Source organism: Pseudorca crassidens, chromosome 11, assembly GCF_039906515.1.
Source record: "Pseudorca crassidens isolate mPseCra1 chromosome 11, mPseCra1.hap1, whole genome shotgun sequence".
NCBI lineage: Eukaryota > Metazoa > Chordata > Mammalia > Artiodactyla > Delphinidae > Pseudorca > Pseudorca crassidens.
Window position 1 is genome coordinate 34,593,265 of NC_090306.1, and position 27,961 is coordinate 34,621,225.

Here is a 27,961-nt window from a genome sequence, read left to right on the forward strand (position 1 = left end):
TGCTCTCTAGATAGAATATAATTATTGAAATATTGTTGGTCCATATGGAAATGTAATCAGACAATGGTGAGAATAAAAAATTATCCCAAAATACATATTAACTATTCAAAGTCATCATTTCCAGTAGACACACCAAAACTCGTAATTGGTTTACTAATTAGATGTCTATACATTAAATCACCTTACTCAACTGGCTAGATGTACATTTCAGAAACAGCTTACAATGGATAGTAACTTGGGAATTTACAGTCTTCAAAAACAGATGATCTTAACCATAAAATAGATGGTTTTGTGGATAACGTGTATTTGGTTATATACGCTTTAAACTTTTTTCTATATAAAATTAATACAGCATAATCTATGGTGGCAATTCTCAAACTTCACGGATCACTAGAATCACGTGTGTGTCTTTTTTAAAACATGAAGATGCTACAGATTCAATGCAATCCCTATCAAACTACCAATGGCATTTTTCTCAGAACTAGAACAAAGAAAATTCACAATTTGTATGGAAACACAAAAGACCCCAAACGGCCAAAGTAATCTTGAGAAAGAAAAACGGAGCTGGTGGATTCAGGCTCCCTGACTTCAGACTATACTACAAAGCTACAGTAATCAAGGCAGTATGGTACTGGCACAAAAACAGAAATATAGATCAATGGAACAAGACAGAAAGCCCAGAGATAAACCCACGCACATATGGTCATCTTATCTTTGATAAAGGAGGCAAGAGTATAAAATGGAGAAAAGACAGCCTCTTCAATAAGTGGTGCTGGGAAAACTGGACAGCTACATGTAAAAGAATGAAATTAGAACACTCCTTAACACCATACACAAAAGTAAACTCGAAATGGATTAAAGACCTAAATGTAAGGCCAGACACTATGAAACTCTTAGAGGAAAACATAGACAGAACACTCTATGACATAAATCATAGCAAGATCCTTTTTGACCCACCTCCTAGAGAAATGGAAATAAAAACGAAAATAAACAAATGGGACCTAATGAAACTTAAAAGCTTTTGCACAGCAAAGGAAACTGTAAACAAGATGAAATGACAACCCTCAGAATGGGAGAAAATATTTGCAAATGAAGCAAGTAACAAAGGGTTAATCTCCAAAATATACAAGCAGCTCATGCAGCTCAATATCAAAAAAACAAACACCCCAATCCAAAAATGGGCAGAAGACCTAAATAGGCATTTCTCCAAAGAAGACATAGAGATTGCCAACAAACACATGAAAGGATGCTCAACATCACTAATCATTAGAGAAATGCCAATCAAAACTACAATGAGGTATCACCTCACACCAGTCAGAATGGCCATCATCAAAAACTCTACAAACAATAAATGCTGGAGAGGGTGTGGCGAAAAGGGAACCCTTTTGCACTGTTGGTGGGAATGTAAATTGATACAGCCACTATGGAGAACAGTATGCAGGTTCCTTAAAAAACTAAAAATAGAACTAGCATACGACCCAGCAATCGCACTACCGGGCATATGACCTGAGAAAATCATAACTGAAAAAGAGTCATTTAGCATAATGTTCATTGCAGCACTATTTACAATAGTGGAAGCAACCTAAGTGTCCATCAACAGATGAATGGATAAAGAAGATGTGGCACATATATAAAATGGAATATTACTCAGCAATAAAAAGAAATGAAATTGAGTTATTTGTAGTGAGGTGGATGGACCTAGAGACTGTTATACAGAATGAAGTAAGTCAGAAAGAGAAAACAAATACCATATGCTAACACATATATATGGAATCTAAAAAAAAAATCATTCTGAAGAAGCTAGGGGCAGAACAGGAATAAAGACATAGACATAGAGAATGGACTTGAGGACATGGGGAGAGGGAAGGGTAAGCTGGGAGGAAGAGAGAGAGTGGCATGGACATATATGCACTACAAATTATATAGAAATGTAAAATAGATCGCTAGTGGGAAGCAGCTGAATAGCACAGGGAGATCAACTCGGTGCTTTGCGTCCACCTAGATGGGTGGGATAGGGAGGGTTGGAAGGAGGGAGACGCAAGAGGGAGGAGATATGGGGATATATGTATACGGATAGCTGATTCACTTTGTTATGCAGCAGAAAGTAACACACCATTGTAAAGCAATTATACTCCAATAAAGATGTTTTAAAAATAAATAAGTAAATAAATAAATAAAAATAAAATAAAATGCAGATGCATTCACCTCACCCACCCAAATCTATTAAGTAGAAAACTACAGAGGTGGGAGATGAGCCTGTCTTTTAAAAATCCTACAAGTGATCCTGATGCTCACCACATATTTAAAAAACTACAGTTCTATGGTATACAACTTTGAGCCAATCCTAAATTATTTCTTAAGAGAAAATCTTTGCCCTGCTGGCCATATCTAGCTCACTTCCCAGTGGCACTTCCAATTTCCAGATATGTCTGGTTATTTAACATAAATCTAACATCTAATCAACAGTCAGCAAAAGCATAGTGAAAAAAAGGATTATCTAAAGTAATTAAATCTTTTTATATTTGTAGATACTATAAACAGATACCCAGTTTAAGCAAGAACATCAATGCGTTGCATAATAGACCCATGTAAAATTGTTTTTAATGAATTGATCTTTACGATGTCAAAAAATAGCCTGCTGCTGGGCTTCCCTGGTGGCGCAGTGGTTGAGAGTCCGCCTGCCGATGCAGGGGACGCGGGTTCGTGCCCCGGTCCGGGAAGATCCCACATGCCATGGAGCGGCTGGGTCCGTGAGCCACGGCCGCTGAGCCTGCGCGTCCGGAGCCTGTGCTCCACAATGCGAGAGGCCACAACAGTGAGAGGCCTGCGTACCGCAAAAAATAATAATAATAAAATAAAATTTAAAAATAGCCTGCTGCTATTGAAGGTATCAGCACTAAGAAATCCTGTGGCTGTGTTTTCTGTACAAGGGCTGAAAAGTTGCCATTTACCATTTACCACATTCCGACAAAGGAGAAACTCCTCTCTAGTCTCAGCAGCTGCAATAGTTGTATTTCTCAATAACTGACTTCTGTTTGTTTATGGGCACTATAAATCACATAGCCATCTTTTATCTCCCTTTTTATGTAGAAGTTAGAGAGGCACACCTCTACCAAGTGTTTTGGACTCCATGGTATTTATTCTGTGAACTAAATTCCTTCCTGATGCCACAATCATCTCCAATTTCATCTATTTTAAATATTTTTTTGCTATATATTGCCTAGCACACAGAAAATAATCAATATGTCAGCAGTTATTTTTATTATTACAATACCTCTACTTATGAGTATGCCAACTTTTTTGATTCAGTGTGACCTTGTTAGGTGCTGGGATTATCAAGATGAGAAGTAAACAAAAACACTGCCCCTGCTATAAAGGAAGCCACATACAGCCCTACTCACAAAACCATGAAATCAAATAATTTCAAAATACCATGGTAAGGGACACAGTGCAGCTACACATTGGTTTCTATTTTGAGGTGCTGACAATGATTAAGTGGTAGCTAGGAAGGACTGGGAAGACAATTCTGCAAAGAAGAGCACGGGCTTAAAAAATATGAAATCAATTTTCTCAGGGGTAAATAGAGTGTGAAGCAGAATATGTATGGAGATGAGAGACAGACAAAGCCCAAATCATGGTAGAAGTATCCTTTAATGAGCAAGTGCTCAACTAATACTTGATCTGAGCTGGGCACTGTGCTAACCACGAGGGATGAAGTGCTACAGGAGAGAGCACTTCATCCCTCGTGGAGCTTAGGATCTATTGTGCAAAATATGTGGGAACAAGTAATTCGATTTCAAGAGCAATGGGTCTCACCAAAGGGACTGGGCCCAGCCTGAGGAGTCAGAGAAACCTTGGATGAGGAGGTTGGGGGGCAGGGTGGAGGGTGAGGAGGGTGAAAGATACTTTAGACAACCAGACGAGCTTAGACAAAGGCCTTGAGGCAGGAAGAAATGCATCCTGTTGAGGAAGGGACTATTTTTAGAGACATAAGCAGAGACCAACCAGAGTATACAGGATCTTAGAGGCCATTATTAAGGGCTTGGTACTCAGAAACCTTTGAACAGTGTAAAGGAGGAAAAGGCATGATCAGATTCATGTTTTTAAAGGATCCTTCTGGTTGGAGTATGGAAAACGGATTGCTGGGGAACAAGGAGTTCAGTGGCAGCAGTAGATATGGAGTAAAATGGAGAGACTCTAGAAGTATGTATTCAGTATCGAGGCTGAAGAGAACGTGAATGGAACTGTGAAGGAGAGGAAAAATTTGAGGATGACGTTCAGATGTCCGGAATAAGCAACTAGAAGCACGATAGATACTTTGCATGAAGATATTAGAGGAGAAGCAAATTTGTGTGGAAGATAGTAAGGTCAAGTTTTAGACAGGCTGAGTCAGAGGTGCTCTGTGAAATATACAAGTAGAGAATAAGTAGAACACTCCACAAGTACGCTGGGAATATAGATTATTTACATGTAAATGTTCCCAGCCTCCTCTTTTCTCCTACCCAAATAGGAGCCTTTGCCAAACTAACTAACCTTTCCTTCCTCTCTCATCCTCAAGCGAGAATCTGGTGTTTGTCGCCTAGTTCTGGGGCTGTTATAATGCTAGGCAAAAAAGGATGAAGAAAACATGGGCCAAAGATCTGGTTTGTGAGAAGTTCAAATGAAAACAGACTGCAGGGAGTTGTGAGTGAGAGTTTCAGGCTCAGTATGGAAAAATGGGAGCCCATAACACAGGGACTGACTGAGGTTGGAGTGGGGGCGGGAGTGGATAAAAGATTTTTTGAAATATTGCTGAATTATAACCTCCATGCTATTATATTCTTCGAGACTCAAGTAAGGAGTAGTATTACTATTTAATTACTTTTAGTTGCTGGACTGTATTTCTTTAAATGCAATTCCAAACTGAGACTGGACTGGGCCCAGTGGAGTCTGGGAGTTATACAAATACCTGGAGCTCAAAAGATGGTTCTGTGTGGATGGTACATATAGCGGAAACCATGGGAAGGATGAGATTTCCCAGAAATGGAACCCGAGAAGAATGCCTAGAACTGAGTCCTGAAAAATTCCAATATTTAAGAAGGAAGAAAGAAAAGAAGTGACCAGCAAGCATCTACCTTACCCTTGAATACTACATTATTTTCTACAATCTTTTTATGTTACCATTTTGTATTTCATGTAAGGTCATCCTTTCAGTAGGTAGGTGGGACAGGTATCATTCACTATCCCCTTAGGAAAGGTAAAGAACCCCAGCCTCAGAGGCAGACAATAAGAAGGTTTCATAAAGTCCCATAGCAAGTTAACATCAAAGTGGATCTCATAGACTCACATCCCCTAATCTTTGTAATGTGTCACTGGAAGATGGACTGCCATGCCTCTGTTTCAAATGTGACCCTTTGGAAATTTCTCAGGAACATTTTATTTTTGGCCCTATTACCTTAGTGAGCACGTATGAACTTCGAAGGGCAGAAGAGTCTGATCTCTTCCCTGCTCCTACTACCTGCTATGTGACTTACTGCCAGCAGGTGTCATGTTAAAGAGCTCAGATGAATTAGTAAGAAAAATGAGAACTGAATGTGATTTACTGTATAATTTCAAGCTAGACAAGTTTAAAGTCTCCTTTCATAAAACTGCCTTATGAAAACGGAGAACTATAAAAGAATGCCAATGATCAGGAAGAGTAGTAGAAGGCTTCATGTTCACTACTCACATTTGTCCAATATGCAAATGTTAAGCACAGGCCCTGTTAACTCACTTTGCTGTCAATAAAACCACCTGGCAAGTCATCATTTGTGGATTTCCAAACATGATGTCTACTCTGGAAAAACCTTCAACATTAAGGCTATGTCACCCCAAAATCTCCTTTCCACTTTGGGGAAACAACAAAGCTCACTATTCTTATGAAGGACAGTTAAGTAATATTGTATGAGATCCTGCAAATTAAGCATAAGTGCTTCACAAATGGATGTAATTAATGATATTTAAAGTTTAGGAGTATTCTATAAAGCGTTTTTGATTGCTGCCCTATTCAAATCACTAATTAAATAAAATAAATATCTCATAAAGAAAGAACAAATTCTTAATTATCCATACTAAACTCATGAATTGAAATTAACATAAAGAATGTAGTGGTACAAGTTCTTGATAATAGCTTATTAGAGTAAATACAACCACAAAAACCTGTGTTGGTATTGTTTCTGAATATTTTTTAAAAGTTTGATTTCTAAGAAAATAAAGAGGTCTACATCAATGAAAACTCATTATCATGTTTAGCTTGAGGCGCCTCACCAGAACACTGTACCTCAGGTACTACAGCGCAACCCAATTCAACCATTCTCATACTGCCAAGCTGATTCACCATAAATGGCGCCATACTGATTCACCATAAATGGCACAAAATGCTCTTGAGCTCAAAAGTTGGCTTTCAGAATCTGCTGGAAGCCCTTTTAAAGCCCTGAGTCAGAAGTATAAATAATTTCATAACCAAATAGCATTAGAAAATCCTGTTGCGATGGGTAAATTCCCATGAATCACAGCAGCCTCTCAGCATGATAAGCCAGGCAGCAACAAATTAGCTTCTTAGAAGCACATGAAGCTACCTTCATGTGCTTTTAATAATAATGCTTCTTGAACAAGAATGATTATGAGGTCCTAATTTCATTTTGTAAATTATTGCTCTATGATCTCTAAAGAAAAAAATTTAAATAAAAATAATCTGTCCAAACAAACAGTATCCCTCACTGTAGTTGTTTCAGTTCGGCTGTCCTGCCCAGGACTGGTATGTCTGCATTCTTCTAAATAATCAAGTATCTACATTTACCAGATTATTAACACCTTAGAATCCAGTTTTTGTTTTTGTTTCTTTTCTGAAAAATAAGGCTTAAGGCACAAAAAAACTGCTGGGCAACTTCAAAGAGCAGTAAGCCGCAAAGTGATGAAAATATATACAACACCAAGTGCCTGTAACAGAAGAGCCAGGTTATGAGAAAGATTCTATCTATGGGGATAACTACCAAAGTTCATGTTCTACAGCATTAAAAACCTCCTAACGAGGCATTACAAACATATCACGATCATTTCAACTCAGTAAAGTCTCTCACAACCTAAATGCCCCCTTCCTTTTTTATTACTTGAGAATATTCTATTGATCTGCCAATGTCCTTTTTTACTGGTAACATCTCAGTAGAGCCTGTATCACATTGTTTCTCAAAGCAGGACTACAAGCCCTTTAATGGAATGTTCGTATCTCATGTACCTTCTGAACTATAATTGGTCTACGTGTCAAGTACAGACCTGGGCTTAACGGTTGTCGCTTAATACTATGGGATACATACACAAAACCATATCCTTTTAAGTTAGTCTTAATAGATTGGTTTTATACTAAATATATTATTTATTAGGGAAAATTTGGAACTACAAGTAAGAAGTAAGGTAATTAAAAATCCCCTTTAAGCACACCATCCGTAGATAACCACTATTAAAATTTGGTTATAACTTGCAGTGTTTTTTCCATAAGTCTTTAAAGGTAACTTTAACCCATTATACTGCAAATATTTTCATTCTAACTATTCTTTTCCATTAAGGAGTTTCAAACTTCTTACATAAGCTAGGCAGGTACCATAAATATAGAAGCTGACTGAGCATAAGATATAAGGTAGAAAGCTGCTTACATAACAACTAAGGTACAATACACTATAGGCCAATGAAAACAGCCAAACAAAACACATCCCTGTGTAGCCATATACAACACTCTTGATACTGGTTTAGCACCCTTATAGTACAAAATCATTTTAAGTAACAGTGTAACATTCCAGCATTCAGGTAAGGTGAAAAAAGAAGTGTTCCTGGAACACATAGATGTAACCAAGGAAGGAAAATAACAGAGAAGGAAAACATTTCTTTATGGCGAGAGAGAGCAAATATAGAAATTACTAGATATGTAAGAAATTTCTTACAATAGAGTTTCGAGGTTATAAGAGAAAGACAGCTGTACGAAATGCTGCAAAAGCAGAAGCAGTATGCTTTTACACCTGACAAATGGAATGCACAAAGGTTAATAAGAAATCAATACCTTTTCATCAAGGCAGTGAATTTAGCAGACAGCAACGTAAGTGGTGCTTTGTCATATTTAGCTCTAAGTGACATCTAAGGACAACAACAATGTGGACCTAAACGGGAGCTAAAAGTCTGTGAATCGCTGTAGGAACAGATAAAATACTTAAGAAATATATACAGAGTAAGATAAGCTCAGGGCTAGAAGTTACCTATAGAAATATTCATCCAATAGATATAAAGAGTTGAGGAGTAAAATAGAAGGAACTATTAAAGAAAATATTAAAGTAGCAAAATAATAAATGAACACACCCTTCAAAAACTGTTTAAGCTGTTCTTCAATATGGGGTTGGGCCTTGGGCCTTACCTAAAATGCAGGAAGAGAGCCAGGTGGAGGGAATTGGTTTAAGTAAAAAGACAACAGAATAGAATTAAACAGGGAAATGGGTAGGGTACAGAAGGGTTGCAAGAATGCTAAAAATTTAATAGCAGAATATATAAATAATTACATAAGTAAACACCATATTGGAGGCAGTAAATAATAGAGATAAATACGTGTGAAATTTGAACCAGTGTGGAACATCAATTTGAGATGTTCTCCAAGAACGGAAAGCAGAAGTTCCAGTTCAAGATGGCAACCTAAGAAGACTCTGAACTCACCTCTTCTCACAGACACACCAAATCTACAGCTATTTATGGAACAATTTCCTCTGAAAAAAAACCTAAACACTGGCAGAGCAACTGCTTCACATCAGGCAAATGAGAGGCAAACTACATCCAGCACTCCAACTTTTAAGATGGGCACCTGAGAGATGAGCCCCCAAAACATCTAGCTTTGAAGACCAGCAGGACTCACACCCATGAGACCAACGAGGCTGGGATGAACTGAGGAATGGCTCCTAAAAGGCCAGTGCACAGACGCATCCACCCAGGTCCCAGTGGAGAAGCAGCCCTTTGAAAAGTGACCAGACTTTTTACGAAAGAGACTCATTTTCGACTTTTAAATAAAGTGTTGGTCTGAGGGGCAGGGGCCTCCTGGGATACTCTATGGATATGCGGGCTGGTGGGCGCCATTGTCCTGCTCTCTCTCTGCCTTGCTAAACCTGGCAGGCACCATCTCCCCACCACAACACTTTATTTTCCCTTTCCCCCGGGTGCCATTTTTATGCTCCAGCCAGTGGGTGCCATCTTGCACACTGTCATCTGCCTTGCTAAACCCAGTGGTACCATCTTTTTCTTTATTCTTTTTCTTTTGTTTCTTTTATTTTCCATTGTTTCCCTTTCCTCAGCAGGTGCCATCTTTGTACTCCCCCTCTGCCATGCTCCAGAGCTCCAGTATTTCCCAGAGGGAAACTTCTACACGTATCTGGAGCCTGTTTTCACCCATGACCTGTTTTTTGCAGCTGCCACCCAGGGGATGCCCCTTGATTTCCTGAAGCTCCTGGCTCTGGAGGACAGTGGGCTTTTGTCCCTTGGTCCCCTGGGATTGTAACAATTGGAGAGACAGTTCTTGGCAGGCGGCCACTCTCAGTGCCCTGCACAGATAGCAGGCTAAAACACACCCTAATCTTTCTCAGAAATAAGCCTATCTGCCTGTCCAGGAGCTTTGGCCTGAGGGGCTGGTTTCTGGTTTGGCACACTTATAGGGCCTACAGAGGGGCTGTCAGTGAACAAAGGCTGGTGAATGCAATCTTTGCACTCTCCTTCTCTCTCACTCCAGCTCATCAGCATCTTACAGAAAGGAGCTTATGCACTAGTCCGACACCCTGATTTTTGCGGCTGCAGCCAGGGAACAAACACATCTATGACACCTGGCTCTGGTGGCCAGTGGGGCTTAGCTCACAGGTCCCACAGGACCGTAACCAACATAGAAAGAGTTCTTAAACAGCTACCACCCCCAGGGCACAGGAAGAGGCAACAGACTCAAGAGCTCATCTTTCTGTTAAAGAGGACTATTACCGTGCCACCACAGCAGCAACATGAGGGGTAGGCTTCTAATTAAACACACATCTAAGGTCTGACTGTAAACCTTTCCTGAGACCTTGGAGGGAGGTACTAACTTCACATTCTCCCTCTGCAGCACACCAGAGTACCAGAATCTCTCCAAGGGGAGCTCTTATACATATCTGGTTCCCCTGTTTTTATGACTGGTGCCTTGGTTTTTATGGCTGCTGCCTACGAGATACCCCTTGATCACCTGGTTCTGGTGGCCAGGAGGGCTTATGTTCCTAGGTCCCACATGACTGAAACAATCAGAAAGACAGGACTTGGCAGGCTACCACCCCAGAGCACAACACAGATAGCAGACTAAAACACACCGCTAGTCTTTCTGTGAAAGAAGCCTCCTTGCTAGTCATGGAGGTTCAGCCAGAGGGGCAGGCTTCAGCCTTGGCACACAACTAGAAGCTATGGAGGTATGCTCAGGGATAGCAGAATGGGGAACAACATTTTTGTACTCTATCTCTGCCTCACTAAGCTCATCAATATCTCCCAGAAAGGAGTTAGTACACTTGTCTGAAGCCCTGATTTTTGTGACTGCTACCCTGGTGACACTGCCAGATCACCCTCAGAGAGCCCTCAGAGCTTAAACTTGCAGACCCACATTACTATATATTTGCACTCTTTAAAAGCCATGGCCTGAGCATCTGCCTCCCAATCAACCTGAATCTAGATGCTGATTGAGATCTTCCCCTTTGGGACACTGACTGGTCTTGGCACACTCTCAATTACCAGGAGCTACTAAAAATAAAATAGGCTGCTTGGACAATCACAAAGGTTTGAAAAACAACCAAGAGCTACAGCAGGGATGAATGATAAATAAGGTTCATCTCCTATACAAGGACAAATACTGTATTCAAGACTGAGAGAGGTAGTTGCTTCATTTATTTATTTATTTATTTTGTGGTACACGGGCCTCTCACTGTTGTGGCCTCTCCCGTTGCGGAGCACAGGCTCCAGACGTGCAGGCTCAGCAGCCATGGCTCATGGGCCCAGCCACTCAGCGGCATGTGGGATCTTCCCGGACTGGGGCACGAACCCATGTCCCCTGCATCGGCAGGTGGACTCTCAACCACTGCGCCACCAGGGAAGCCGTAGTTGCTTCATTTGATACACAGAAACCAACACAGAGAGTGAAGCAAAAAAAAAAAGAAAAGAAATAAGAAAAGAAAGAAACTGAGTAATATGTTTCCAGAGAGAGAATAACATAAAACCTCATAAAAAAAGAAAAAAAAAAAACCTTAATGAAATGGACATAAGTAATTGACCTGATAAAGAGTTAAAAAGTAATGATCACAAAATTGCTCACCTAACTTGGGAAAACAATGGATGAACACAGTGAGAATTTCAACAAAGACAGAAAACATCAGAAAGTACCAAACAGAACTAACAGAGATGAGGAAAACAATAGCTGAACTGAAAAATACACTAGAGGGGTTCAACAGCAGACTGGATGAAGTAGAATGAATCAGCGAGTTGGAAGATAGAGCAATGGAACTCACCCAGACAGAGCAGAAAAATGAGGGAAGAATTTTTTAAAATGAAATTAAAGGACTTACAAGACAACATCATGTGAACTAACATTCACATTATAGGAGTCCCAGAAGGAGAGGAGAGAAAGGAGCAGAAAACTTCATTAAACAAATAATGCCTGAAAACCTCCCTAACTTCATGAAAAAAAGACAACCAGATTCAGAAAGCTCAGAGACTACCAAATAAGATGAACCAAAAGAGACACAAAACACAGCATGTTATAATTAAAAATGTTAAAAGTTAAAGACAAGAAGAGAATCTTAAAAGCAGCAAGAGAAAAACAATTTGTTACATGTAAGAGAAACTCCATAAGACTATCAGCAGATTTTTCAGCAGAAACTTTGCAGGCCAGAAGGGAGTGGCATGATATATCCAAAGTGATGAAAGAGAAAAACTTCCAACAAAGAATTCTCAAACTGCCAAAGTTATCATTCATAATTGAAGGAGAGATAGTTTTCCAGATAAGCAAAAGCTAAAAGAAGTTCATCACCAATAAATTGGCCTTACAAGAAATGTTAAAAAGGCCTTTTTAAGCTGAAAAGAAAGGGTGCTAATTAGTTAACAAGAAACATATGAAAGTATGAGTCTCACTAGTAAAGGTAACTATACAGTAAAGGTAGCATATTTATCACCTATGAAACGAATATAAAGGTTAAAAAACAAAAGTAGTAAAATAACTGTAACTACAATAATTAGTAAGGGATACAAAATATAGAGATGTAAAATGTGACATCAAAAATAAAATGTGTGAGGGAGAGTAAAAATGCAGAGCTTTAGAATGCATTAAAAGTTAAGTTGTCATCCACATAAAATAGACTGTTCTAAATATAAATTGTTATATGTAAGGCTCATGGTAACCACCAAGCAAAAACCTGTAGCTGATACACAAAAGATAATGAGAAAGGAATCTAAGCATCCCCCTAAGGAAAGTCATCAAACCACAAAGAAAGAGAACAAAAGAAGAAAAAAGAAACAGGAAGTACAAAACAGCCAAAACAATTTAGAAAATGGAAATAAGTACACCTATCAATAATTACTTTAAATGGAAATGGACTACAGTTTCCAATGAAAAGACACAGAGTGACTGAATGGATTAAAAAAAAAAAAAGCAAGATTCATACCTATACTGCCTATAAGAGACTCACTTCAGATGTAAGGACAGACATAGATTAGAATTGAAAGGATGGTAAAAGACATTCCATGAAAATGGAAACCAAAAGAAATCTGGGGTAACTATACTTATATCACACAAAAAATATTTTAAAACAAAGACTGTAATAAAAGATAAAGAAGGACATTAAATATTGATAAAGTGGTCATTTCAACAAGAGAATATCACATTTGTAAATATTTATGCACCCAAAAAAGGAGCAACTAAACATATAAAGCGATATTCACACACCTAAAGGAAGTAATAGACAGTAACACAATACTGGAGGAATTTAATAACCCACTTACATCCAGAAAGAAAATCATTAAGACTATATTGGCCTTAAAGGATACCTTGGACTACATGGCCTAGTCCAAGGTATACAGATACATACAGAACATTCCATAAAAAGGCAACAAAATTCACATTTTTCTCAAGTGCAAATGAAACATTCTCCATGACATATCATATGTAAGGCCACAAACAAATCTAAACAAATTTAAGGAGACTGAAATCATATCAAGTACTTTTACAACCAAAGTGGTATGAAACTACTAATCAAATACGAAAGGAAAATGAAAGAGTCACAAATATGTAGAGACTGAACAACATACTAATAAACAACCAACGGGTTAACAAAGAAATCGAAAGTGAACTAAAAAAATACCTGTAACAAAGAAAAATAAAAATATAACATACCAAAACTTATGGGATTCAGCAAAAGCATTTCTAAGAGGGAATTTCAGAGTAATAAATGCCTACTTCAAAAAACAAGAAAAATTTTAAATAACAACCTAGCCTTACACCTAATGGAACTAGGAAAAGAATAAACACAGCCCAAAGAGAGTAGATGGAAGGAAATAACAAAGATCAGAGATCAGAAATAGAAGACAACAGAAAAAAATCAATGAAACCAACAGCTGATTCTTTAAAAAGATAAACAAAATTGACAAACCTTTAGCTAGACTAAGCAAGAAAAAAATATTTTTTTTAGTTTTTATTCAAATAAATAAAATCAGAAATAAAAGAAAAAACCTTTCAACTGATACCACAGAAATGAAACAGATCATAAGAAACCACACAAAATTATATGCCAATAAACTGTACAACACAGAAGAATTTGGTAAATTCCTAGAAACATACAATCTTCTAAGACTGGATCATGCAGAAATAGAAAATGTGAAGAGACAGATTACTGGTAATGAGATTGAATCAGTAATTTAAAAACTCCCTACAAAGACCATAGCCAGATGGCTTCACTGGTGAATTCTACCAAACATGAAAGAATTAATACCTGTCCTTCTCAAACTCTTACAAAAACAGAAGAGGAAGGAACACTTCAAATTCATTTTACAAGCCCAGTATTACCCTGACACCAAAACAATGTAAAAATACTACAAAAAGTATATACATAAGTATATATATGTAATAAGTACATACAATAAACATGTATTAGTAAAATACATATGTACACTGAAATCAGAGGCTAATATCCCTGAAAAACATAGAGGCAAAAAACCTCCACAAAACATTAGCAAGCCAAATTCAACAATACATTAAAAGGATCAGGGACTTCCCTGGTGGCGCAGTGGTTAAGAATCCACCTGCCAATGCAGGGGACATGGGTTTGAGCCCTGGTTTAGGAAAACCCCACATGCCGCGGAGCAACTAAGCCCATGTGCCACAACTGCTGAGCCTGTGCTCTGGAGCCCATGAGCCACAACTACTGAAGCCCGCGTGTCACAGTACTGAAGCCTATGTGCCTAGAGCCTGTGCTCTGCACAAGAGAAGCCACTGCAATGAGAAGCCTGTGCACTGCAACGAAGAGTAGCCCCTGCTCGTCACAACTAGAGAAAGCCTGCACACAGCAACGAAGACCCAATGCAGCCAAAAATAAATGAATAAAAATAAATAAATTTATATATTTAAAAAAAAGGAACATACATCATGATCAAGTGGGATTTATCCCAGGGATACAAAGATGGTTCAATATCCACAAATCAACATGATACACCATATTAACAAAATGAAGGATACAAATCATATAATCATCTCAAAACGTGCAGAAAACTTTTGATAAAATTCAAGAGCCATTAATGATAAAAATTCCCTCCAAACTGAACACAGAGGAAACGTACCTCAACATAATAAAGACCATATATGACAAGCCCACAAAATACATACTTAATAATAAAAGGCTGACAGCTTTTAATCTAAGATCGGGGGCATTCCCTGGTGGCTTATTGGTTAGGATTCCAGGCTTTCACTGCCGTGGCCTGGGTTCAATCCCTGGTTGAGGAACTGAGATCCCATAAGCTGCACAGCACAGCGAAAAAAAAAAAAAATCTAAGATCAGGAACAAGACAAGGATGCTCCCTCTCTCCACTTTCATTCAAAATAGTATTGGAATTCCTAGCCACAGCAATTAGGCAAAAGAAGTAAAAAATTAAAAATAAAATAAAAAATAAAAGGCATCCAAATTGGAAAGCAACAAGTAAAGCAGTTACTATTTGTAAATGACACAGTACGATATATAAAAAATCCTTAAAAGACTCCACCAAGAAAACTGTGAACTAATAAATGAATTCAGTAAAACTGCAGTATACAAAATCAATATACAGAAATCTGTTGCATTTCTATAGATTAATAATGAATTATCAGAAAGACAATTAAGAAAACAATCTCATTTAAAATTGCATCAAAAAGAATAAAATACCTAAGAATAAATTTAACCTGGGAGGTGAAAGAGCTCTACACTGATAAATATAAAGTACTGATGAAATAAAATGAAGATGATGCAAATAAATGGAAAGATATTCTGTGCTCATGGACTGGAAGGATGAATATGTTTTTAGAGAATTATAGTTGATTTACAATATTGTGTAAGTTTCAGGTGTACAGCAAAGTGATTCAGTTATATATATATATTTTCAGATTATTTTCCATTATACATTATCACAAGAAATTCAATATAGTTCCCTATGCTACACAATAAATCATTGCTGCTTATCTATTTTAAGTATACTAGTTTAATATCTATTAACCCCATACTGCTAATTTACCTGCCTCCCTCCCTTACCTCTTTGATAACCATAAGTTTGCTTTCTATGTTTGTGAGTCAGTTTTTGTTTTCTACATAGATTCATTTGTATTATTCTTTATATCCCACATATAAGTGATAATCATATATTATTTGTTTTCTCTAACAACTACACTTAGTATGATATTTGTTAAGTCTATCCACGTTGCTGCAGATGGCAATATTCCAGTCTTTTTATGGCTGCGTAATATTCCACTACATATATGTGTGTGTATACATATATATCCATTTATCACTCCTTCTTAAACCAATTGTCTGTTGATGGGCACTTGGGTTGTTTCCATGTACTGGCTATTGTAAATAGTGCTGCTATGAACATTGGAGTGCATCTACCTTTTAGAATTATAGATTTCTCCAATATATGCCCAGGAGTGGGATTACAGGACCATGTGGTAACACTGTTTTTAGGTTTTTAAGGAATCTCCATACTGTTCTCCATAGTGGCTGTACCAATTTACATCCCCACTAACAGTGCACGAGGGGTTCCATTTTTTCAGCATCATCTCCACCATTTATTATTTGTAGACATTTTGATGATAGCCTTCTGGTTCTACAGTGATACCTCACTGTGGTTTTGACTTGAATTTCTCTAATAATTAGTAATGTTGACATCTTTTCATGTGCCTGTTGGCCATCTGTATGTCTTCTTTGGAAAAAATTACTACTGAGATCCTCTGCCTGTATTTTAATAGGATTGATTCTTTTTTTGATATTGAGTTGTATGAGTTTATTTTGAATATTAACCCTTTGTCAGTTGCATCATTTGCAAATATTTTCTCCCATTTCATACTTTGTCTTTTTTTGTTTTGTTGATTGTATCCTTCACTGTGAAAAAGCTTTTCATTTAATTAGTTCCCATTTGTTTATTTTTGCCTTTATTTATTTTGCCTTGGGAGAGTTACCCAAGAAAATACTGCTATGATTTATGTGCCAGGATTTTCTGTCTCTGTTCTCTTCTAGGTGTTTTATGGTGTCATGTCTTATATTTAGGTCTTTGAAACTTTTTGAGTTTATTTTTGTATATGGTGTGAGTGAGTGTTCTAATTTCATTAAAGCACTCATAGCTGTCCAGGTTTCCCAACACCACTTGCTGAAGATACTGTCTTTTCTCCATTGTATATTCTTGCCTTCTTTGCCGTAGATTAACTGACTGTAGGTGTGTGGGTTTATTTCTGGGATCTATATTCTGTTTCACCGATCTATATGTCTGTTTTTGTGCCAATACCATGCTGTTTTGATTATTGTAGCCTTGTAGTATTGTCTGAAGTCTGGAAGAGTTATACCTCCTGCTTTGTGCTTTTTCCTAAGGATTGCTTTGGCAATTCTGGATCTTTTGTGGTTCCACATAAATTTTAAGAATACTTGTTTAGTTCTGTGAAAAATGTAATGTGTATTTTCACAGGGATCACATAAAACTGTAGATTGCTTTGGGTAGTATGTCCATTTTAACAATATTAATTCTTCCAATCAAAAATATCTTTCCATTTCTTTGAATCATCTTCAATTTCCTTTAACAATGTTTTAGGGACTTCCCTGTTAGTGCAGTCAGGAGTCCACCCGCCAATGCAGGGGACATGGGTTCAATCCCTGCTTTGGGAAGATCCCACATGCCACAGAGCAACTAAGCCTGTGCACCACAACTACTGAGCCTGCGCTCTAGAGCCCTTGAGCCACAACTACTGAGCCCAAGCACCACAACTACTGAGTCCACGTGCTGCAACTACTGAAGCCCACACATCTATAACCCATGCTCCACAACAAGAGAAGCCACCACAATGAGAAGCCCGTGCACCACAACGAAGAGTAGCCCCCACGCGCTGCAACTACAGAAAGCCTGTGTGCAGCAATGAAGACCCAAGGCAGCCAAATAAATAAATAAAAGTTTTTTAAAAAGAACAATGTTTTATAGTTTTCAGCATATAGGTCTTTTACCTCCTTGATTAAGTATATTCCTAGATTTTTTTTTTTTGGTTTGCTAATATTTTGTTGAGGATTTTTGCATCTATATTCATCAAAGATATTGGTCTATAGTTTTCTTTTTTTGTAGTGTTATTTGTCTGGTTTTGGTATCAGGATGATGGTGACTTCATAGAATGAATTTGGGACTGTTCTCTCTTCCATTTTTTTGAATAGCTTGACAGGATAGTTATAAGTTTTTCTTTATATGTTTTGTAGAATTCCCCAGTGAAGCTGTCTGGTCCTGGACTTTTGTTTGCAGGGAGTGTTTGTTACAGATTCTATTCCACTTCTAGTGATTGGTCTATTCCAATTATCTGTTTCTTCTTTTCTTCAGTTTTGGCAGGCTGTATGTTTCTAGAAACTTGTCCGTTTCTTCTAGGTTTTCCATATTGTTGGCATATAACTGTTCATAATATTTTCTTCTGATATTTTGTATTTCACAGCATTGGTTGTAATTCTCCTCTTTCATTACTTATTTTGTTTATTTGGGTGCTCTCTCTTTTCTTCTTGGTGAGCCAAGCCAGAGGTTTGTCAATTTTGTTTATCCTTTCAAAAAAACGGCTTTTAGTCTTATTGATTTTTTTCTATTTATTTTAATCTCTATTTTACTTATTTCCTCTCTGATCTTTATTATTTCCTTCCTTCTGCTGATTTTGGGTTTTTTGTTCTCATTCTAAATCTTTTAGGTGGTAGGTTAGGTTTTTTTATTTGAGATTTTTCTTGTTTCTTAAGGAAGGCCTGTATTGCTATAAACGTCCCTCTTAGAAGAACTTTTGCTACATCCCATAGATTTTGAGATTGTATTTTTATTGTTGTTTGTCTCAAGGTATTTTCTGATTTCCACTTTGATTTCATCATTGACCCACTGTTTTTTTTAGGAGCATGTTGTTTAGTCTCCATGTGATAGCTTTTGTTTCCCATTTTTCTTTCTGTGGTTGATTTCTAGTTTCATACCATTGTGGTCAGAAAAGATGATTGAAGTAATTTCTATCCTCTTAAATATTAATACGTTGAGTTTGTTTAGTGGCCTAGTATACAGTCTAACCTAGAGAATTTTCCATGCGAGCTTGAAAAAAATGTGTATTCTGTTTTTCTTGGATGTAGTGTCCTGTAGATGTCAAGCAAGTCCAAATGGTCTATTGTGTCACTTAGGATCTCTGTTGCCTTATTGATTTTCTGTCTGGAAGATCTTTCCATTGATGAGAGTGGGGTGCAAAAAGTTTCCTACTATTAATGTATTCCTGTCAATTTCTCCTTTAATGTCTGTTCGTATTTCTTATATTTAGGTGCTCTTTCATTGGATGCATATATGTTAACAAGTGTAATAGCCTCTTCTTGTATTGATCCCTTTATCATTGTATAATGCCATTGTCTTTTGTTACAGACTTTATTTGAAAGTCTATTTTCTCTGATATGACTATTGCTACCCTCACTTTCTTGTCATTTCCATTTACATAAAAATGTTTTTCCATCCCCTCACTTTCAATCACTTTGTGTCTTTAGCCCTGAAGTGAGTCTCTTTTAGGCTCTTGTATTCTATCTTGTATTGTAGGTTCTTTTTTTCTTATCCAGTCTGCAACTCTATGTCTTTTGATAGGAGCATTTACTACATTAACATTTAAAGTAATTATTGATAGGTATGTACTTACTGCCACTTTAAACCTTGTTTTCCAGTTGATTTTGTAGTTCTTTGTTCATTTCTTCTTTTTACTTTTCCTTTTGTGGTTTGAAGGTTTTCTTTTGTATTATGGTGGAGTTCCTTTCTTTTCGGTTTTTGTGTATCTATTGTATGTTTTTGATTTGTGGTTACCCTGGTTTTCAATTATGTTAACCCAAACTATATCTACTTGCTTTAGACTTACAGTCATATAAGTTCAAACACATTCTAAAAGATCTATACTTTTTACTCCCCTCCCCTACATTTTGTGATTTTGATGTCCTACTTAAATCTTCATGTTTACCCTTTTGCTGTTAATTTTAGTCATAATCACTTTCACAAAATTTTTGGATTGTTTTTTGTAATGTACAGATTATGTACTGGCTTATTTAAGTGATCTTCAATCCTTTTATGTATTTTCCTTTCCTATTGTGATTTTCCCTTTCCTATAGATTCTTGCTTCTTTTCTACTTAGAGAAGACCTTTCAATAATTCTTTAGGTTAGGTTAAGTATTTCTGTATTCTTGCAGTTTTTTCTTCTCTGTGAAATTCTTTCTCTCTCCTATTCTAAATGATAATCTTGCTGGGTAGAGAATCCTAGGTTGCAGGTTTTTCCCTTTCGGGACTTTGAATGTATCATGACATTCCCTTCTGGCCTGCAAATTTTCTGTAGAGAAATCAGCTGATAGTCTTATGGGGGTTCCCTTGTAACTGGCTCTTTGTTTCTCTGTTGCTGCTTTTAGAATCCTCTCTTAACCTTTAACTTTTTCCATTTTATTGATGATATTTCTTAGTGTGGGTCTGTTTGGGTTCATCTTGTTTGGGACCCTCTGCGCTTCTTGTACCTGGATATCTGTTTCTGTCTTTAGGTTTGGGAAATTTTTGTCCATAATTTCCTCAAATACATTTTCAATCCCTTTCTCTCTCTTCTCCCTCTGGAACCCCTATTATGTGTAAATTGGCACACTTTATATTATCGCATAGATCTCGTATGTTGCTTTCGTTTTTTTTTTTTTCATTTGTCTTTCTGTCTGTTCTGATTGGGCGATTTCCATTATTCTATCTTACAGATCACTTAGTCATTCTTCTGCATTACTTAGTCCACTATTCATTGCTTCTAGATTGGTTTTTGTTTGACAATTTAGTTGTCTATTTTTGATTGGTTCATCTTTATAGTTTCTACTTCCTTATACAGTGATTCCCATTTCTGTCAATAAACTTTCTTAATTCCTTTAGCACTTTTATTACCTCCTTTGTGAACTTGGGGTCTAGTAGACTAGTGAGATCTGTTTCACTATTCTTTCACGGAATTTCTCTCGTTCTCTTAATTAGGAGTAGTTCCTCTGCTTTTTCACTTTACTTAATTTTCATAGTTATCCACTATGGTCTTAAAGTGTTGTTTTTATGTGGGAGCATCCCTGTGTAGACTGTGTGAGTCCAATATTTTTGGTGCAAGGGCTTTTTTTGGCATGGATGCCAGGCATACCTTTCCTCAGAATGTGTTGGCCATTATCCCCTTGAGCGTGGGTGTGATTGATGTTGTGGTGTCCAGAGTCTGCACTGGATTTTAGGTGCAGCCTCCTTTTTGTTCCTTGGCTGTCCCAGCCCTGTCAGGGGTGAGATCTGCTCTCGAGTTGTTGGAGTAGAAGCCCTGAGGGTTGGGGTTGATATGGCTCCCTTGCCCTTAAGTGCATGCTGTCTCCCAAAGGAGGTGAGCACTGAAGCAAGTGAGGCCGCCTGTGTGGTCACAGCAAACCTATGCGCTACCCTTGCAGGCATCCATGGTTCTGCCCAGAAGCAGCCCAAGTTCATGTTCCTTTCTCAGCTGTGTTCATCTCAGACCTAGTGCTAGGCTGGTGCTGGGGCCTGAGGTGCCATGACTGCAGGAATTGAGATGGTTGTGCTACAACATGGGACCTGGGCTGTCTCTGTGGGAGGACTCTTCCAGGATCTGTCCACCCCCGATGTGGCTTCAAGCTTCAGTGTTAGGTGAGTGGAACCACAGCATTCCCACAGGGAAAGAAACCGCTGCATACTTTTCCCCAGGGGCTGTCCACCAGAAATATGTGATTCTGTGACACCACCTAGTGGGCATGCAAACAAAGTTCACCATTGCCAGACCAACCTCCAACCCTCCCACCATGCACAGGCTTACAATGGGCTCCAATGGCAGACCCAGACCCCACTAAGCACATGCTGAGCAATGGGCTCTGAGGTTAGGCACAGACTCCACCTTAGGTCCCTCAGGGTTGTCTCTGGGCAGCTAGACTGATTCCTCTCCCAGGGCCTGTCCACTTGAGACTCAGCACTTAGCCACTGTGCATACTAGCAGCCCCGCCTGGTGACCATTTTGGGCTTGTAAGTGCTATGAGGTGGCAGCCATCAGGGCTGGTCGCTCTCCACCCTGACTGCTAGCAAGCCAGCATGCATGCACTCCTCATAAGCAGAGTCCAGGCCCCTCTAGCTCCTATATCTGTCTTGGTAGACCTCCTAGGAGGAAGGGGGGGGGGGTTCCAAGGGTGAGGCCTTGCATGGGTGGACCCTGCCTCCTTCACAGATTCCTCCCAGAGATGCAGGTCTTGTCCTCTTCATTTTCTTTCTATCCTACCAATTCTTGCAGCTCTGACTATATGGGATCTTCTGCCAGTTTCCAATTGGTTTTCTGTGAGAGTTTTTCCACATGTAAGTGTATTTTTTATCTGTTTGCGGGGTGTTGGGGAGGGGGGTAAACTCCATATCCTCCTACTCTGCCATCTTGATCCACCTTTTAAAGAATTAATATTTTTAAAATGCCCATAAATACTCAAAGCAGTCTACAGATTCACTGCAATTCCCATTAAAATTCAATTGGCATTTTTCACAGAACTAAAACAAATAACTTTTTAGTTTGTATGGAAACACTAAAGACCTCAAATACCAAAAGCAATCTTGAGAAAGAAGAACAAAGCTGGAGGCATCAGGTTCCCTGATTTCAAACTCTATTACAAAGCTACAGTAACCAAAACAGTAGGGTACTGGTATAAAAAGAGACACGTGGAAACCAAATGAATAGAACAGAGAATCCAAAAATAAAGCCACTCATATATGGTCAATTAATTTATGAGAATGGAGTCGAGAATATACAATGGGGAAAGGCTAAATTCATTCAGTAAATGGTGTTGGGAAAACCGGAAAGGAAGATGCAAAAAAATAGAACTACCATAGAATCTTACCATACACAAAACTTAACTCAAAATAGATTAAAGACTTGAATGTAAGACCTGAAACCATAAAACTCCTAAAAGAAAACATAGGTGGTATGAACCTTCACATTGGCCTTAGCAATAATTTTTTGGATTTGACACCAAAAGCAAAGGCAATAAGAGCAAAAATTAACAAATGGAAGTTCATTAAACTAAAAAGCTTCTGCATAGCAAAGGAAACCATCAACAAAAATGAAAAGGCAACCTACTGAATGGGAGAAGGGACTTGCAAATCATGTATCTGATGAGGGGTTAATATCCAAAATATATAAAGAACTCATACAGCTCACTAGCAAAAACAGTAAACAATCCAATTAAAAAATGGGCAGAGGACCTGAATAGTAATATTTTCCAAAGACATACAGATGGCCAACAGGAACATGAAAAGAAATCAGGGAAATACAAATCAAAACCACAATGAGATATCACCTCACACCAGTTAGAATGGCAATTATGAAAAAGACAAGAGACAGCAACTGCTGGTGAGGATGTGGATAAAAGGGAACCCTTGTGCACTGTTGGTAGGAATGTAAATTGGTGCAGCTACTATGGAATACAGTTTATATGTTCTTCAAAAAATTAAAATAGAACCAGAACATAATCTGGTAATTCCACTTCTGGGTATTTATCCAAAAACACTAACTGGAAAAGATATATGCATCCCTATGTTCACTGCAGGATTATTTACAATAGCCAAGAAATGGAAACAACCTAAATGTTCATGGATGAATGAATAAAGAAAATGTGGTATGTTTATATAATGAAATATTATTCAGCCATAAAAAGAATGAAATCTTGCCATTTGTGACAAGATGGATGGACTTGAGGGTATTATATTAAGTAAAATAACTCAGACAGATTAAGACAAATACTATATAATCTCACCTATATGTAGAATCTTAAAAAAAAAAAAATCCGCCAAGTTCATAGATGCAGAGAATAGATTAGTGGTTGCCAGGGTCAATGGTTGGGAGTGGGAGAAATGGGTGAAAGCAATCAAAAGGTACAAACTTCCAGTTATAAAAATAAATAAGTCATGGGGGATGTAATGTACATGTAATGTGCATGCTATAGTTACATGTAATGTTAACTATAGCATAGCATGTTGACTATAGTTAATACTTTATCACATACTTGAAAGTTGCTTAAACACTAAATCTTAAAAGTTATCATCAGAAGGGAAAAAAATTTTGTGTGTATGTATGGTCATGGATTTCAACTAGAGTTACTGTGGTGGTCATTTTGCAGTATGTATAAATATCAAATAATTACATTGTACTCTTGATACTAATTATACCTCAGTTATAATGTCAATTATACTTCAATTTAAAAATGGAGGGACTTCCCTGGTGGCGCAGTGGTTAGGAATCTGCCTGCCAATGCAGAGGACATGGGTTTGATCTCCGGTCCAGCAAGATCCCACATGCCACAGAGCAATGGAGCCCGTGTGCCACAACTACTGAGCCTGCACTCTAGGGCCCGTGAGCCACAACTACTGAGCCTGCATGCCACAACTACTGAAGCCCACACGCCTAGAGTCAGTGCTCCACAACAAGAGAAGCCACCGCAATGAGAAGCCTGCACACTGCAATGAAGAGTAGCCCCAGCTTACCGCAACTAGAGAAAAGCCCATGTGCAGCAACGAAGACCCAACGCAGCCAAAAATAAATAATAAATAAATTTTAATTGAAAAAAATAAAAATGGAAATCAAAGGAAATTAAAATGATAGAAGATATTTTTGAAAAAGAAACCATTATAAAAAAAGTAAATGGGCCCAGGGATAGGTAGTAACAGCTAGAGACATCCTGGGCAATGTTCTGATTTGCAAGGTTAACAAAAATTGATCAATTTTCTTATGGATAGGGCAGAAAGAAAAAAAAAAAAAAAACTTACACACAAAGTAATAAAAACCAGGCAATACGAAACGCCATATAGCAATGTTGCAACAACTGCAACATTTAAAGAGAAAAATGTTGTGATCCAAGCATTTTATGCCTTGCCAAGTTGTCTTTCAGGAGTGAGCGTGTGAAAGTCAGTCTCAAGTAGGAAAAATCTCAGAAAATAAATCACCACTTTACTACTTTTGAAACAACATCTAAACTAACCCGAAGATTAACAACAACAAAAACTTTACAAATAGGAAAGCTGCAGTTAACTGCCCTTTTCCTGTTCCAACACTTGGTAACAATCGCCAAACATTTTAACTGGTGAGAATGCTAAGCGTGAGTAATTATTAAACTAAAATTTCTGCTTTTTTTTTTTAATGTTCATGAGACATAGATTCATAGAGCAACATAATGTCCATCTTCATTACCAAAGATCTCTATTAATGATTTCCTGTGTCTCTAAAAAGCAGACTGAATGACCCTGGCTTTTGAGGTTTTTTCAAGTGGTAAAAATCATATAAGCCACCCACCAAAAGATATTATCTTTCCTAATCTCTTCTAATATTATCTTTCTACCTGGGCCATATATCGCTATGCTGCTTATACTAAAAAATCAATATAAATAGTAAATTCTTAACCAAGTAAAAATGCATAGGAAAAAGGTACATTTTTTTAAGATCTACAATGATACACACTTACTTCTCCAGACTCCTCAATGATAATCCATGGTAATCATGGGAGTCTATTATAAATTTTTAATTTTTTGATGAGGAACATAGCCAACTCTGCTTTCACTTCCTCTTACTGCAGTACTATAAAATAGGGAATTATTTTCTACATGTACACTTTTTATTGTCCAAGACACTTTTGAAACCGAAAATGGAAGTTTGTTAAAGAGCAATGGTAAGAATTAGAGCCACGCTAAAATTAAAGAGTCTGCTTCTAGGAGCTCTAGTTCTGTATCATTTAGCTTTAAGGAAGCTAAATCTCACTAATGATATAAGGGAATGGAGTGAAGGATAGGGAAGATCTTTATGTTCTCTTTAACACAGAGTCAAGATTATTTTAATAGATATAACCAACTTCATAATTTGTTCTTTAGTATATCAGGAATGTACACATAATGCTAATATCATTTGGTTGATTCTTTGAAATTGTAGGAACCAATCACAGTGAAACATGTATCAATGCTTTACAATACTTTTCTCTTGGAGGGTCTAAAGAGAGTATACGGATCCTTAACATTTATGAAAGGCAATAAGCAAGATACCACAACTAACACTGTTAGAAATAGACTCCAAGTGATATGACAAATAATGAACAAGCCAGATGACTATGAAAAGAGCTGGCTTTAAAAAGAGGTGATTAAAATGAACCTCTTATTACTCTCCATGGCTTATAAACATCTTTTCACTCTACTTGTACATCTAATGGCAGCTCTAAGTCAACAGAGCCTAGCTCTGGCACAGATTATGTGGCACTAACTCTGAAATTGTCTCTTATTTCTGTTCCAGCAGCTTTGTGACACTGACAAGCCAGAACAGAAGCAGTGATTTCCAATTCTTTGACAAATGATGAGGTAAGATGACTTTTACCACTGCTGCTACCCACATTTTACTTTAACGATTTAATAGTAAAAATACCCAGCTCATTGTCTTATTCTTTTTAAATTATATTTTGCAAAATCTCTTATCTATAAGTATGTCAATGGCATATTTCAATACGTTCTTATTTATGTAAAGTCAATCCCCTATTCAAGAGAAGGCAGAGTAGGTACAAAGACCTATGATAGATAGATAGAGAGGACAGACAGATGTGGAAAGATGATGAGTAGGTGACCAAAAAAAAGATATATAACTAAATATCATTTAAATCCATTTTCAAAGGACTAATTTCAACTTGATGAAAACTTTTAAACGGGTAACTTTAAATGCAAAAAATTAAAAACTCCTTTTATTAACATTTGCCTTGGAAAAGTTGGAAAAGATCCCCCAACTGCTGAGGTTTCTTTTCTTCAGGTATGTCCCAACTTTAAGCCTGTTTTTCTTCATATTTATGGGAGCGGATCAGAAACATAAGAAGGGAAATTCCCATGTATAACTAGTTTCTTCGGAAATACAAAGTGGAAAGCAAGAAATACCACAGTATTTGGCCATCTCCAATGTTCTAATTAACATCAGAAATTCTCTGTTAAATGACAGCTAACATCTTGCAGCAACAATGGAACCCAAAAGACAGTAAAATGGTATTTTCATTGTGCTGAGAAAATATAACTATCAATCTAGGTTTCTACTCCAACAGAAAAAAATCCCTTTTCAGAACAAAGGCGGGGCTTGGATGAAGGTAGTCAAAAGGTACAAACTTCCAGTTATAAGATAATTAAGCATAATATATATAACCTAAATATAAATATAATGAACACTGCTGTGTGTTATATATAAAAGTTGTTAAGAGAGTAAACCCTAAGATTTCTCATCACAAGGAAAACATTTTTTCTATTTCTTTAATTTTTTATCTATACGAGATGATGGATGTTCACTAAACTTACTCTGATAATCATTTCATGATATACATCAAATCATTATGCTGTACATCTTAAACATATACAGAAATGTATGAAGAAAAAAAAAAGAAGAAAAAAGAAAAATGATAACTTAAAAAAATAAACTACCTGAGGAGAGCCTCAGAGTGATTATTCACATCCACTTCTCCTCTCCAACCTAGCACGAGGGAGGATTTCCCTGCTCTGTGCATGACAGACTGTCAAGCAGTGAGGTGAAGTGATATGCATTTATTTAACTCCTGGTACAAACCCTCCAGCATCTTCTTCCAATACAACAGTACCAGGAAGCTTATGTGTCTCAGATGGTACAGCTCTATGACTGTAGAGCCTCCACCAGCCCGAATCCATGACAGACTGTGAGAAACAGTTTGACACATTACACATGTAGAGTGAGAGATAAATAAAAGTTTATTATGTTAATTAAAAAAAAGAATAAAAGCAAAATTCCTAAATAAGGAAATTCCAGAAGTGTATTTCTTTGGGGACCCAATTGCAGTGGGGGGGGGGGGGTTTCTCCACACTAAAAAACAATTCTTGGACACCAACAGGATGTCTCAGAATTCAACTCAGTTCAACTCAATTCTAACACCATCTGCCCACAGACAGCACCAGATTCCACAGGTTGAGGGCTCAGTCCTACAAGACCGCCCCCTGCACACACCCCCAATTTCAAATGCCAGTTGCAAGTCCAGGCTGTGCTTCTGATCAACTGGCTACAAACTGGAGGTTCCAGGGACACCCCCCCCTCCAACTCAGGATGCCAATTGCAAGTCCAGGTTGTTACCTGTACCTCTGACTGACTGGCTATAAATCAGCGATTCCC

The 27,961-nt window shown here is 37.6% G+C and overlaps 1 protein-coding gene across 2 annotated transcripts in view; it reads right to left on the reverse strand.

The window, feature by feature from the left end:
* SLC2A13 (solute carrier family 2 member 13) overlaps positions 1-27,961 on the reverse strand; it is a 426,384-nt gene that overhangs the window by 344,612 nt on the left and 53,811 nt on the right. The gene's annotated exons all lie outside the window — the stretch shown is intronic.